The sequence below is a fragment of the Heliconius melpomene genome, chromosome 10, assembly GCF_056956725.1.
Source record: "Heliconius melpomene rosina isolate 202511_hmr_F chromosome 10, ASM5695672v1, whole genome shotgun sequence".
In the NCBI taxonomy this organism is placed as follows: Eukaryota; Metazoa; Arthropoda; class Insecta; order Lepidoptera; family Nymphalidae; genus Heliconius; species Heliconius melpomene.
Window position 1 is genome coordinate 15,329,300 of NC_140398.1, and position 16,402 is coordinate 15,345,701.

The 16,402-nt window shown below is 34.3% G+C and overlaps 1 protein-coding gene across 8 annotated transcripts in view; it reads left to right on the plus strand.

The window, feature by feature from the left end:
- Positions 1–16,402, plus strand: part of LOC146535895 (guanine nucleotide exchange factor DBS-like) — a 76,452-nt gene that overhangs the window by 35,897 nt on the left and 24,153 nt on the right. The window lies entirely within an intron of this gene.

The window sequence follows — 16,402 nt, forward strand, 5'->3', positions numbered from 1 at the left end:
TAAACTAATATAGATAATTCAATACTTACCCATATAAAGTCAACGAAGGTTAAGAAACGTTTAATTTGAGGATATTAAAAGGGAAGACTTTCCTTCAGGCGGATACCAAACACTTACTTATTATTCTGTTCACCTTCACTGTGCACGCAACGCCCATACTAATATTGTTTCGGCCATTCGGCAATGCGAAAGTACTGGACGGTATGTCTAACCTTTATTATCTGGCGAGGCGGAAATGACATTGTCTATATTGTTTTATTTTGTTATTTTTTTTTCTTTTTCTGTTAGTTATACTTACTAGTTACAAGTAAGGCCAGTCGTGGCTGTGGAATCGATCCCTACTCGAAGAAATGAAATAGTTATTTATTTAAATTTATATTCTCATTTCTTCGCTATCGTGTGCAAGTAAAGCATGGCGCTCTACGCCGCCACTCAAAACTCGATGCCTCTAGAATTCGGCGGCCAATAAGGAACGTTAACATTTAAAATATTCATACAAACGCATGTTATATAGTAGTACCTGCCACTATAAGATATATGTTATTTAAATAAGAAATAATAGCCAAGATCTACATAATGTAGGAAATAAACATTAACAACGACTGTGCAAAAATATGCAAAAACCAGTAGTTGCGTAGAAAGTGCGAGAAAGCATGCGTGGAGGTCGCGCGAGGTATCATTACTGCGAAGGCTAAGTACATGTATTATGCATATCAATAATAATTATACCGGTACATACATACATACAAGTGTACTTAAACTCTATTCTCTATCAAATCATTCGGAAGCTAGAAAGTTTCGTAATAAATTAGTCATAGTTCTCGGTTGACAGTACCTACTCTATCGCTTAGTTCATTATGTCCTTCTAGGAGGATTACCACCAAGAAGAATTACCACCAAGAGTTACACGTTAAAATGATAATATTTAAAAACTACGAATATTTAAAAGATTTTATATAAAAGTTGACCACAATTATTAAGAAGTAAATATAAAATTATAGCTCCTTATCTTTGAAACATTATTTTCACGGACTGTAACTTCTATGGCAAAACGTATTATTAATGTGTTGTCTTGACGTGACTCCATCGTTAATGCCTAGGTGCTTTCTAATGATCACTTAGGGCTATCTCTAAATTTGTGACGTGAATTTTAACTATTATTTACATATACTAATGTCTAATTTATATATTACGATTTTTGTCATGGGAATTTTAATGTGTTTATAAGTATGTAAAATAATTAAAGTATGATGCCGATGTAAGTAATAGGTCTTTATTTACTGCCTATTGTTCTTATTATTTAGTTTTCTTAGAAGACACATTTTTTAAGCCGGAAGTAGAGCAACAGCTGCAAATGAAAGGCAATATTGAGTCGTTAAGAACGAATACGAATTCTTTCGAGCCATTTCCTCGAACATGCAACTTGAATTTCCTGAAGAGAGTTACTTAGAAAAAATATCCAGACAAACTTGTTTAGAGGCCTAACAACACATTCACTAGGTACCTACTTGTAAATCGTCTTGTTACATGATATTATTGCGTAAACCATGGGAGTATTTGTTTTTTTTCTTTAAGACCACATCTGTAGCATAGGAATATTTATTTAATTATGATAATATTTTTTATATTCACCTGTTATAGATTTTTCCCTTTTTTGTTTGTTAGCTGCAGGTGGTACCGCGCACATAGCAAGTTAGGCAGAAGGAACATGGGAAGCTAGTGTTAAGACACCCCGTTCCCCATAATCAGTCGAATTCTTGAGGCATTGCGTATTGAGTGGAGGAACTCAACGCTTTGTCTCGTTACCAGAACGAGCAAATTAAAATTTCTCCGAGTGGGAATCGAACCCACAACCATCGCTTGTGATTATGATTAATTATTTTTTTAAAATAATGATTATTGATCTACGTCGTGATAAACAAATACTATTATCAAACAAATCTTAAATTACATAGCCTGGAACATATCTGTAATGCATCTATAATGTTATATGATAAAGCGATTTCCTTATCACGCATGCGTGACATTGATTATATTTTTATGGTGTACCAAGTGAAAGTGGTCATGGTATTGTGTAAACAATAATCATAGAGTATTTGCGCAATATCCGTGACGATACCAACCTAACGTCATAAACGGATGCCCTCCAAAGGTTTGGGCTGCGCGTGAGTGGTTTAATTCGTATCATTTGATATCCTTATGAGAGTTCACTTGTTGAACCGGCAAATTGACCCTGCTTAACTGTTATTAATGTATGTACGTACTTTTTACTATTAACAATTTTAATTTAAATGTAACTATTATATTTTTTTATCAGATTCACGGTGTATCTCGTACCCAGCAACCTAATTTTAAGACATTCTTTTCTCCACTTTTTACCGAATTTTTGAAGGCATCACGTGTTGTGTGGCGCAAATCAACACCGGGCTTTTGCCTTGAATATTAATAAATAATAATTCATTTCCTCGAGTTGACATCGAACCCACAATCGTCGCGCTATAGTCACACCTTTGTGCACCTGCGCCACGACGGACTCGGATTATTATAACGGTATATATAATTTACATAAATATCCAAATATAAATAAGAACTAGCTTTTTATCCAACAATTAATGTCTTCCGCAACGATAGTAAATGCATAGTAATTAAAATAAATTGACAAAAGGTAATAAAAATCATTAAACCGACATAACGTCCATTATGCAATACCTTTCAGCTGCACCCATTATACCGTTTGAGCGACTCTGTGAGCACAATCGATGACAGATGAATGACTGCAAGCTCCAACTTCTTTCAAGAGGTCTCGACCCTCACCCCTGGTGGCGTGGATGTTAACATAACTAGATTATTAATTAAAAAATGTCGACAAGTTTCGTTTCATTCGTTTCATAAGGATCAATAGTTCATTATTTGGAAAGTTTGCGTAAATTTTTATGAAATATATTAAAATTATTCGATTGTAGGTCATTAACGTAATGTTACGAATATTTGAATAGATAAAACGCTAGAGAAGAATGAGCTTTACCTACTCATCGACATGTACTTTATGTTTATTTTAGTAACAAGCTAGACTAAATTATTGTTGAGTGGAGGAACTCGACACCAGAGCGAAGAAATAAAATATTTTAAATATTAAATATTTTTATATATTTATAATATTAAATATTTTATTTCTTCGAGTAGGAATCGAACCCACAATCCTGTCGCGTTCATCACAGTTACGCTTGCGCCCCTGCGCCACGACTGACCTCAATATTTTCCTCCTAAAAATTGATAATCAAAATAAAATTGCTGTGGGAGAAGCCGCGTGCAAATGCTAGAATTCAATAAGAGCATTGTTTCCTGTTCAAAGGAATGCGTACGCCAAGGCGAGGCAGTAAAGGGAACTTAAAAGCTTTTATAGACTACCTTTGCTTTAATGCTTAACTCTAGTTATTCACAATTTAAATTAAATATGCAAACTATTTAAAGAAATCAACGGACTAGTTATTTAACGTGCTGGGTGGCGAAATATAATACCACATTCTGTCTAAACTAATAGGGGAATTGTGTAGTCGACGTAATAAATAAAAATAATAATAACCACTCTAAATGACACTGCTAATATTTAGAAATAATTTTAATTTTGCTTATAGGGGCAGTATATCAATACATCATAATTTTGTGTTTTGCTTCGTAAAATACGCTGCTCTCAACTCTGAGATCAATCTTGTGATGCCGTCATTTTCATTAGTGAATTATATATCTATGAATAATAACGGCATCTCGAGATCGATCTCAGAGTTGAGAGAGATTTATAAATACGGGCTTTAGTATTTCACATAGGTAATATATTTCACATAGGTATAGTTCATTGAATTTCTGATATTCCCTTTAAAAGCTCTAATTAATTATGTATGTCTTTTAAATCTTGTTATTGGAATTTTTAATCGCGTTAATTAATTAGTAAATTTATTTGAAGAAAGCTAAATAAATATCTGTATACTTATCATTAGATTAATTTAAATGCATATCTAAATATTTTATTTTAAAAATTGATACGTGTGAAAGTATTTAGTTAAGTATTTGATCAATCCGCTTGATATCAGAATGCAACGGTGCAATTAATCTATATTTAATAGCCTAATTATAACGTACTAGCGGCCCGTCCGCGGCTTCGCCTGCGTGAACTACGTTATTATTAATTTCTGTCTCTATGAGTACCTACGTCCTATAAGTGACGTCCATGCAAAATTTAAGACTCCTAGCATTTGTAGTAACGAAGTTTCATACAAACTTTCAACCCCAAAAATAACCCCTTAGAAGTCGAATATTGCAAATTCCCGTCTTAGCGAGCACCTACGTCCTATAAGTAACTCCTATGCAAAATTTGAGATTCCTAGCACTTGTAGTTTCTGAGATTTCGTGATGAGTGAGTGAACTTTCGATTTTATATATATAGATAATAGATATCATTTACAACAGATTTCAATAGGTTTTGCTAGTATGAAATATTGTACCTAAATTTCGGCCCGTTCTCAATTTTCCAGCTGAGAATATAATATTATGTATTATTGTCGAACTAGACAAAAAAATGACAATATTGTAAAATAAATATATGAAATCGTTTGCAAATCATTATAATCATCATGTATGTTAAACATATCCTAATTCCTAAGTGCAGTTACAATGGAGTCTACTAATAAAAAAAGGGATACGGAACTACCAGTAAAAACTTAATGATAACATTTACTTATAAATAGCTAACGTGATATATAATTTCAGATTAATCAATTTATAAGTTTAATATATCCGCCGATTTTTTATCTTAATTGAAAGAATGTTTCTCGTCTCGTTAATTTTACATCTAGTACTTGAATTTTCTAATATCTTTGTAGTAATGAAGTACCTATATAATAGATATTAAAAGATTCTCTTGACCTATGGTGCTAAACCAGTCGGTGATTTAAATGTTGGAGCTAGATTATCTATATAAATTTATTTATAATATTTTATAGTATGTATATCTTCTATATCATTACTCAAATAGTCTCAACCTTTAAGAGTGCTCCGCAACATTCCATTTTCAAGGTATGCTCACCTTGAGAAGGCTGTTATCTAGAATCTGCTGTAATATATGCCGCAAAACCTATTATATCATACCTAGATTTAACCAAGCAGTACGTATATTTACACTTGATAAAATATTTTTATGCATACTGCAATATCGTATTTAAGATAAGATCTTTATTAAATTATGTTTTATTTTACTTGTTATTAATATTCAAATTGAAAATAATTTATTCAGTATAAAAGTATTTCGCTTGGTTATTAAATGTCAAGGTTCTACTACCATTTTCGAAAGAAAACGTATAAGACTTGTGAATTGGAGAAAGAAAATTAGCGAAATTCTCAATTACCTAGTTATTATGACCTTTAACACAACAATCTAGACTTCAGAAAGTTAAGTTATTAAATAGATTTACTTTCTCAAGACTAGCAATAGAAGATGTTACATATTTTCTATTTCGTTGAATTTACATAATATTAAAAAAAACTATATACTAAACTACTACTTATAGTGGGGAACGGAGTGTACCTTAAATTAAATTATATACATACATACATATATACATCGCAAAACCAGATTATATTTTATTGCACTTAAACTTGAACTCGTTAAATACTTACTTTCATCTGATTTATTAACGGGATTTATAAATATGTAATTGAGTACGCCTTCGCAAGCAGACGTCGCGAGTTTCTTACGGTACTTGAACATAATATAGAACAAAAAGCCATTACGATTGAAGTCATTTAGACTATTTCTTATTGTAGGAGTAAACACATGAAGTAGTCATGGCGCAAATGGGCGTCAGATTGTAAACATCACTATGTTTACAAGTAGTAAGTGTTTGAAGGTTCGACTCTCATTCGAAGAAATGTAAATTTTAAACTTTTTATATTTTCCTGCAACACGCGGCATTGACTTCCGTCTTCATTCTTAAATAACCAAAAAGTGGAGAACGCAGTGCATTACACTAAAAACGGCCAATATTTTATACATTCCTTCATAAAATTTAAATCGTATAAACTTCTGTTGTTTTAGATGGTCTCGTCGTATCGCCAATTAGGGACCTCATAATGACCAAACTCGTCATATAAGCAATAAGAGGTCTAAGCACGCGTGTCCGTTCGTGAAATGTCGTTCGCCCACATGCCCTATGCTTATGCTAAAGCGTTGTTGACCCTGGTTGATATACCGAAATGTTTACTTTTTAAACCTTGATTTTATTCTATTTATAATATTAAATAGAGTCTATTTTTATGAATGAAATTATTATTTCTACTTCTATATTAATTTATATCATTTCTTCTATAAATAATTTATAACAATATAACGAAATTTAATACGAGTATAACACAATGTTTTTTAATTTTAAAAAGTTGAGATTGAAGTTAGGTATAACTATGATATCCCTGTACAATTCGCTTGATCACAATATGCAAGAAATACTAGTATAATCTTGAAATAAGCTTACATTCTAACCGCATTATTTGAATTATACATAGTTTTACACAATGTATAGAATGTTCCAGTCTCCACAAGTATTATGAAATTAACGATTTGCGAAATCGATAAAACAGTTTGTTTAATGTGATATGAATAAGCAAAACTAAATAGATTTTACGTGTCCAATTTATTAAACGAGATGAAATTCTGGATGACTTTGCGTAAGTTCAATCATCATTAAAATTAAATTTTTATTCTCTGATTTTTAATATGACAGTCACAAATACATGCTCTTGCTATAGTTATCTTCGTCGAACTGATTACAATAGATTTTTTTATATTATCTGTTGTATACAAATATGTTTTCCGTCAAACACCTGTCAATATCCCATCATTAAACTCAACTCCGACCAATTTTATTTCAAGTTCAATAACATCGAGAGTTTAAACTATGATTGTGCATTTATTCTTTTCATTTAAGAGAATTCGTTGAATCATAATGTATTGGGGATCAGACAAAACGTCAGGCTTGCGAGTGCCAGTGACCCAAATTTATTTTGTCTCTTTAATTGATGTTTGCTCACTATTATCGAGATTGCCTCCACTCATTTAAGATAACAAATAATCATCTATAATAACAGGTAGTTTTTTTGTAAGTTTCGATTACTGTGTAGGAATACTATACGTAGATAGTTTACGGCTTAAAATATTTCTTATTAAGCGTTCCTATTATAATTGTTTTTTTTTTTGTAATTAAACAGTATAACAGCAGTAATTGACAACTCACGGACGTAGCATATTCTCATTACGGATATAAAACTTTTTTATAATACGATTTTTTAAACAGTTTACAAACAAATTGTACAACAATAACAAGCGAAAAATAATAATTAAATTTTAACGATTTTTTTTCTTGATTGACAACCTAAACGGAAAATAAAATATCAACTTTAAATTATAGCTGACTTGACGCGTTATTTATTATATTAACATCGATTTATATACGTGTTAGCTACCGGTAACTAACATGGTCTTCTGATGTAAGAACACTGTGTTGAGAATTTTTTCTATAATTAAAATACAGTACTTGATGACGTTCATTACCGCATGCGTCATTATTATCATTGAACTATATTAAATTATTAATTAAAAAAATTCAAACGTGTCGTTTTATCGTTTACTAGCACATAGAATTATAACTATTTAAGTCTTATTTATAAAGAGAGAAAGAGAGGAATAAAAGAGTGGCCATGAGTTTCTTTGCCTGTATCTTCTCATGAGCTCAACCATTTGAACGGGCTTTTTTCAAGTCAAAATTGCACATTTTTTTTTGGTTATTTTGTGTTGCAATTTTTTCTACTTTTATGACATGTCCAAGTAAATGTTAAGCATTTTTGGAATAAAGATATTTTGACTTTGACTTTGACTATATCGAAGTACACAATTAAGTTAATTTTCCAAAATCGATCTATATCGAGGCTATAGACCAGGCCATGCCCACCAAAATCACAGCACGTTCAACCATCGACCCAAAAAGCTGCCGAGTACACGAGATCTGTGGTTAAATTATATTAAATAGTTGAAGTCTCGAATCACGGAATTGTCCTACTCCGCCGAGATTTCACTGTTTTTATTTTAGAAATGAAAGTGTTGTGCCCGTTCGGACGTTAAACTCCGCTTTGATTATTTAGATATTATATATAATCTCGTTCTTGGATTGATCTGATTAGTTTAATTTGTTAATTAATTGTTTTATTCTACATTTGTTTCTTATATTGGCGAAAGCTATTGTTATAGTTTACGTAATTTATTGTTAAATTATTATTTTGATTGGAAATATTTTAAATTATATTAAATTTTGCCAAATTTATATTTAAGATACATATTCCAATTTCCAATTCTTTCTCTTTTCTCTGTTAGTTGTAACACTTACAGCCTCGAATAACGATCGGCGTGTGATGCGTTATGAAAACAAAAACATCATGCACCATTTGATTGCAAATTACAGAAGAAAAACTACTCTATATTCCTGTGAACAGTTACTCCATCGGTAACAACTTGGTACCAGGTGGTTCTGTAATACGGTCTGATTACTATCTTTTTTGAGACGACTAAGATAGATGACTCAAAAAAATTATGTTAAGAAAAAGTCAAGACGCGAGTCCTTAATCATTCTCAACGCAATTTGCGGTTTAACTTGGAAATTTCTATTTAAATGAAAATTTTTCTTGCGTAAAAACAGGTAGAGAAAATTTTAAATATACATTTTTGAATAATTAAGTTACATTTATACTTAAAATCCACTTTCTAATTAAATAAAAATGGTTTTATGTGTGTTGTTTAGTACTTTTAAACAATTATTTGCCAATTTAACTTTTTGGAAAGTCTTTCAATTATACCCTTGACATCACTATGTTATGTTGACAAGAGTAGAATCATATAAAAAAAAACTACTCAGTTAATTAATTGATAATCTTCATAATTCATTTTATAATCTATCTTAATTCTACTATGTAGCAATTTCGTTGTATTGAAAGAATGGGTGTTTGCTATGATTATTTGTTAACAAAGCATTACGTCGTACAAAATGAATGCCGCTTACTATGTTATCGTTAACAATAAGGCTTTACAGTCTCACATTTGCTTGCCTTTATTTACATTCGAAGTGACGAAAGCTTATAAAAAATAATAACTACATAATAAATTAAAAATTTGCATATATATATGAATTATAAACAAAAAAAAAGGTATAAATAACTGTTTAATATCTTTATCAACTTATTTGGAACGTATAAAGTTACAAACGAAGAAATATCATAATTACGCCCCACAACGGTCGGTCATTAACGAGAGTAAACACTCTCTTGTTTTTATTTGATGTAGTCCATTGAAACGTTCCGCTCGAAACGGAACAGAATTATTGTAAAGCTTTATTATTTTTTCAGTTTGCATTTCTTGTTGAAAAATTTAGTGTTTTCATTTAAGTGTTTTGGTCGAGGGCTTCCTACTCGAGCACGTAGGTGAACGGCACGGCGTGCACAGCGAGCAGTTCAGCAGTCTGTCCGATGAGCCGTAGCGCGGCGGTCCTGCCGCCACGGGTTCTCTTCTTTTTGCATCTTCTACTCCTAACTTCTTCAGTGATCAGTGCATGTGACTATTATAAAGTGCTATAGTGCTCTTTATCATAGATTTTTCTAAAAAATAATTTCCGTAGTATCGGTGAAGTGCAATTTAAAATTAGTTCTACGTTAGTGATGTTTGATTGACTGTGTCGGAACTTAATGAGTGATCCTGATGAAGCGGGCGACGTGGGTGGACGTGGAAACCGGCAGCCGGCTCGGCTGCAACGGCGAGATTTTCTGGAGCGAATGTGCGGAATGCGACTGCGCTTATTGCAACCCTAACTACGTTTGCGTCTGCAGCGATAAGGTATTCTTATCAAATGCTTTTACGTTTCAATAATATATCGATTTTTTTTTGGTAATTTTTAACACGTAGTTTCAATCTTAGCATTATTATTTAAGTGAAATATTAAAATTATGTGCCCTCTGATTATTTTTAAACTCCACGGTTATCATTTGGTTGTCCGCATTATATACTTGATGATAAGGCTTCAGTAAATATTTAAATATTCAGAGAAATCAAGTTCATAAACCCTTCCCTAGAAAATTTGTCGGAATTTTTATGTTATTTGATTTGAACTTACTGCAAGGTAATGTTTCATGAAGCTTAGTAGATAATGTTTTACAATTACTGTTCCTCAGAGATGTCGTAACCGCAAAGGCAGCTCTATTTACCTGTAGGTTGTATATTTTTTATCTCGTTAAAAAGTATAATTATAATATAGTTTGGTAGTCTGTGTAAAGGCGTTCTTTGGTGTTGTTGTTTGGGTTTATTTATCTATCTATGTATAAAAAGTAAATTTGTACATACAACACATTTAACAGGCAATGCGACTAGAATTCGGCAGAAAGTTAGGAACGGTAGTGTTTTATTGGTAACGGAATATCTTAGCACTAAGTTCCCAGATAGACAGAAGTCTACTTATGCAAACAACATGCAAATAAGTACTTATAAAAAAATACTTATAAATTCGAGGTGTTCTTACCACATGCCTAAGCTTATATATGTGAAGTTGTTGTGAAATATGTTGTTTAACCATATTTACTTATATGGTTAAAACGGGTTGATATTCAAACCATTCGTCTACTAAAATAACGAAGCTCGATTGTCACTTCAAACTCCTACGTTAAAATTTTTATTCAAAAATATTCATTTTCAATTTCAAACAATTAAGACAGAGTTTTTAAAGCTGGAAATTTGAATGAAGATAGGGTATAATTTTATCCGTAGGCTAAAAACTACTAATGAGGGCCTTTGAGATGATCCCTCAGTTGGTACCTATAGGTATATATGCTTTACTTTTTACACCGTAAGTAAGACGCCTCTCAAACACGAACTCTGCTAGGGTTCCTTGTCGTGTTTCAAAAGGGGTCTAGTGTTTTATTAGATCAAAACTTTTAAAAACAATTATAATACATTCTACTTTTCTATTATAATAATATATGTTATTATTATATGTTATTATTATATGTTATTATTTGGGATCCGAAATTTTGGGACCCTGGGAGCCGAAAAGGCTGATTTGATTGATTGATTGATGTTATTAATACTATAGTAGTGCCTATTGACTTTAGTTATGGATCCAAATTCCATGCGTAGAAATGTTTGTAATTGTTTTCGTTTCCATAAATACAGAACTCCACTACCAGTTATTCAAAGTCTTTCTCTATAATGTAAATAAACGGAGAGTGAACGACAGAGTAACTAAAGTAATATCTCTTATCCACAATTCCTTACTACTTACTTAACCTATATTGCAATTAGCAGAAAATGAGTGGAGAGAAAAAGACCTAACCGATTTTTTTTGCCCCATTTTTTTTAAAGAGGCAAAGGTGAGAAAAGAAAAAAGAGACATTGGTGTAAAAAGCTGAGATTTTATATTTGTTTTTAATTATAATGCAATTACGTCCTGTCCTCTTTCAATTACCAAACTTTTACGACTGTCCTCGTAACTCTAATTATATATTGTATTGTGTGTAAAAATTGGGACACTAACATTTTAAGCACCTTTGAGATACCTAGAGTCAAAACCCTTTGAAATCTTCAATCTTGTATGGAAGCAGCCACAAAATGGCGTCTAGCCTCATCCGCCTATGTCGCACAATAGTGCTTATTCCACAATGAAAGTGAAACTTTATACGAGTTTTTTCTACCTAGCGCTTTGTCTAAAAGCACTCGACAAAGGAATTTCTACCCGCATCTTTACTGGGAAGCACCAACTTATATTGTTTACAGATTAACGAGCTCGTATAACGGCTTCCGAAGACAATTCAATTTATTGATATAATCGAACAGTTAATTTTTTAGCTTGCTGTAGTTCTCGTGAAATCAATAAAACCGTTGGATTGTTATTCTTCATCTCTATAGTTGAAATGTAGATAAGGCTTAATATTATTAAATACCTAATTTAAAGTATATAAGCATAAAAAAATCTGCTTTACGCTTGTATCCCGCAAACAGCAGCGTAAGCAGAGGGAACATAGTGTTAAGACATTCCGTTCTCCACTTTCCGTTAAATTTTTCGAGGTATTGCATGGTGAGTAGCGGAACTCAACGCAGGGCTTTTGCCTTGGTGAAGAAATAATATAATTAATAAATAATAATTCATTCCCCCGAGTGGGGATCGAACCCACAACCGTTGCATTACAGTCACACCCAAGTGCCCCTGCGCCGCGGCGGCTTCTAAAATAAATAATGCTATTTCATAATGGCCTTAATTATCAACCCATATAATTTTAATGACCAAGATCCGTTACAAAATGCATATTTAAGAGATTTTTCTGAAACCACACAACTGCTTTTGTTTACGGTGTTTGGATGCGCTTATAAACTAACATCATTACCAATTTTATAATTATGAAGCGAAATCATTTTTAAATGATGGAGATAACATAAATTTAAAAACAATAATTAACAAAATAAGTACAATTATAATATAGAGTATTTATTTATTTATTGGTTTCTTTAATTTTAATTTAATTTTAAATAAAATTTAACAATGACACGTTCGCTCAAATCGTAACGTTTTCCGATTACTAACAGCCATATTACAATATGTCGGCCGGCCTTTCACACCACTAGATTGGATAACTCACGCGAATTCGTATGGCACTACAGTTTTTAAGTTCGTACTACTTGGAATTTTATTTTGATCATCTCAGGTGTGATATCGGCCTGCATCTTCGCTATTAATGTCTTTAACTAAGTAATGAACTATCCGATCCCAAAATATGATAAAATAATTGCTATAAACATTGACAAATAACCCTTTCTTTTTTTTTAGCTTCATGCTATATTTTCTAGGCAGAGGGAACGTAGAGATAACACACTCCGTCTCCAATTTTTCGCCGAATTCTGGAGGCAATGTTGAGTGGCAGAACTTAACGCTGTGTTTTGCCTCGACACCAGAGCGAACAAATAAAAATATAAATTATTATCATTAGAACTAACTCACTTAATATATTTTTATTATTTAATTCTACACATTAAAGAGCAAAAATTTAACCTTTAACTAAAACAAGGAAATTTGTTTATTAGTGTAAAATGTTATAATAATATTATTTTAACACAGTACCTACTTAATTCATTAGTTTTCCTTGAACGTGCATCGGATGGACTCGTTTACGTTGTTGTATAGAAAAGTGCTTAATTTTATTCTGTTGTTTTTGTTGATTTAAAAGTGATTTCGATTTGATAGTGCTTAAAAATGTTAATTCTAAGACTGTGTAGAGTACGTTGACATAAGTAATTAACTATAAAATTAAGTTTATTTAAATAATAATATAAATTTTTACATTTATTTCCATTGTAAGCGACAAAAATATATGTCAAAAGCTTATCGAATACACGTTTCCGTTGCATCTCGTGTCATCATATTATATCTCAGTTAATTTAGATCTCGCCAAAACATTTTCAATTATTTTACGGTTTATTCTATATCATTTTTGTCGGTTCCATTAACTCATTCTTTATCTATCTTTTCGTTTATCTATGTTTGCATTTGTTAAATATTACAAAGGTGCAAGGTGCGTGACGTAGTGGTGTTATAAAATGAACTCAGCGTGTTACCTACTGCCGCGATCACAATTGTATTGACCTTCGCTTCGTTTCGTATTATTTGGACCGGAGTATGTGCCTATATGTATTAGACTTTGGGTTCACATTTTCAGTTAGTGTATTTATAATAATCTCACATTGTTTTTAGTTATATAAATTAACTGGCAGCCCGCTCGCGGTTTCACCCGCGTGAACTATGTTATTATTAATTTCTGTCTCCATGACTACGTTTTAGTGACGTCTATGCAAAATTTGAGACTCCTAGCATTTGTAGTAACGAAGTTTCATACAAACTTTCGACCCCAAAAACAACCCCTTAGAAGTCGAATATTGCAAATTCCCGTCTTAGCGTGCACCTACGTCCTATAAATAACTTCTATGCAAAATTTGAGATTCCTAGCACATGTAGTTTCTGAGATTTCATGATGATTGAGTGACCTTTCGATTTTATATACAGGGTGTCCCAGGAGTCAACGATAAAACGAAACCAGGTGATAGACCAAGTCGTGACAGTCATGAGAAAAATATAAAAAAAAATCTTTGTCATGTATTTTTCATATTATATTGATTTTAAAAAATATCGGAAAAACCGACACCCTGTGATGGTTTTTCAAGTCCCAGGACTACAAATATTACTCTTTCTTCATTTTTTTTTCTGTAATGTAATCATGAGTAACCCTTCTGTGAATTACAGTTTAAGATTTAAACATACCTGCATCAGTTTTCAATAAAATGTGGTGTTTTTGCCAAACATTAAATTCAAAATATTTACTACACCCAACTTTAACCGACTGTACTATAAAAAAAATGTACTACACTGTTTTTGCAAGTAACTTTAAAAGTTGGCGCATTTAATCTGGATTCCGAAATGGTACGACACTTGCTGGATTACTTCTTTGTTGAAGAGAGAAAAATCGAAATACACGATAATCGGGATGACGTTCAGCTTTTTGGTATCTTTTCCGATACATTCTAGCTGCAGCATTTGCGTTACATAACCATTCTCCATGAATGAAATGCATATTGGTAATGTGTCAAAGACCGAGTATATGGCCTGCGAGAGCCCGGACTCGAGCACTATCCTTATAAGTCATCCCCTAAGTTGGAAAAGTTCAGGTACCTAGGATCCGTCATACACGAGTCTGGAGGCATCGATCACGACGATCTATAAGACGGATAAGAGTTTGGACGGTATCCTGCGATCACAGACCACACCAGTGATCTCCCGCCACTTAGCCCAGGCAACGCTTATCCGACTTAGGGGCTGGCCCAGGATTTGGCAATGCCGAGAACTCGGCGACGACGACGATGCCGCCAAGTATATTGGTGGACTAATGAGTTAACCAAATTGCGAGCGTCCTGTAATCGGGCGCGGCGGACTTACACAAGGTGTAGAAGGCGAAATGGCCTTGATCTTACACTTCAGGACCAGCTGCGGAGTGCCTACAAAGAAAAAAAGAATGCTCTCCAGCTCGCCATTAGACTGGCAAAGGATCAGGGGCGCCAAGAGCTTCTTGCAAGCCTAAATAGGGATCCTTGGGGTCGCCCTTACCTTGCTGCCCGGAACAAACTTCGTGTGCAGTCCGCTCCACTGACGGAAACCCTGTCGCCGGATTTTGTGCTGCGTCTCGTGACTGAACTGTTTCCGGAGTCGCCTAGACACGTTCCTCCTAGCATGACCCCTTACACAGTGCATGAGGAAGTGGCGGTGGTTCCCCCCATAACTGAGGGGGAGATGGATATGGCGCTCAGGAGACTGAGGGCCAAGAAGACGGCCCCGGGGCCAGATGGTATTCCAGGAAGGCTTTTGAGTATTGCCATGGAATACCTAGGCGAGAAACTTCGGGAACTTTTTGATGAGTGCCTTCTAACTGGACAGTTCCCGAAGATTTGGAAGGAAGGAGGTTTGTGCCTGTTGCGCAAGGAGGGTCGTCCTCTGGACTCTCCTTCAGCATATAGGCCTATAGTGCTGCTGAATGAGACGGGTAAGCTTTTCGAGAAGATCATTGCTTCCCGTCTTATTCAGCACCTAGAGGAGGTAGGGCCGGGCATATCAGAGGCTCAGTTCGGATTCAGGGCCAATCGGTCAACCATTGATGCCCTGAACGCCCTGAAGACTCGGTCATTGGCCGCGACAACAGACGGCGATTTTCTCCTCGCTGTCTCGTTGGATGTGGTCAATGCCTTTAACAGTCTGCCGTTCGAGACGTTAAGAGAGGCTCTCCGGTACCATGGGGTACCTCTCTATCTCCGGCGATTGTTGGACGACTACCTCCAAGACAGAGTAGTCGTATGGATTGGAGAAAATGGTCAGATCGGTCGACGAAGTGTCGGTTGCGGGGTTCCACAGGGGTCGGTGTTGGGCCCGTTGCTGTGGAATATTGGCTATGACTGGCTCTTGCGTGGTCGTCTTCCGACTGGGATGGGGGTCATTTGTTATGCGGATGACACTCTGGTCACGGCCCGAGGACGATCATATCAAGAAGTGGCACGTTTGGCGGAAGCCGGAACTCGCCTTGTCGTCGACCGCATCGAAGCGCTAGGTCTGAGGGTCTCGATGCCCAAAACAGAGGCTCTCCTATTCCATGGCCGGCGGAGGGGTCCCCCCCGTAGGGCTACTCTGAACATCCAGGGTCAGGAGGTGGAGGTACGGACCCAGATGAAATATCTGGGTCTCACCCTAGACGGTCGATGGTCGTTCAAACCGCACTTCGCTCTGCTTGCACCAAA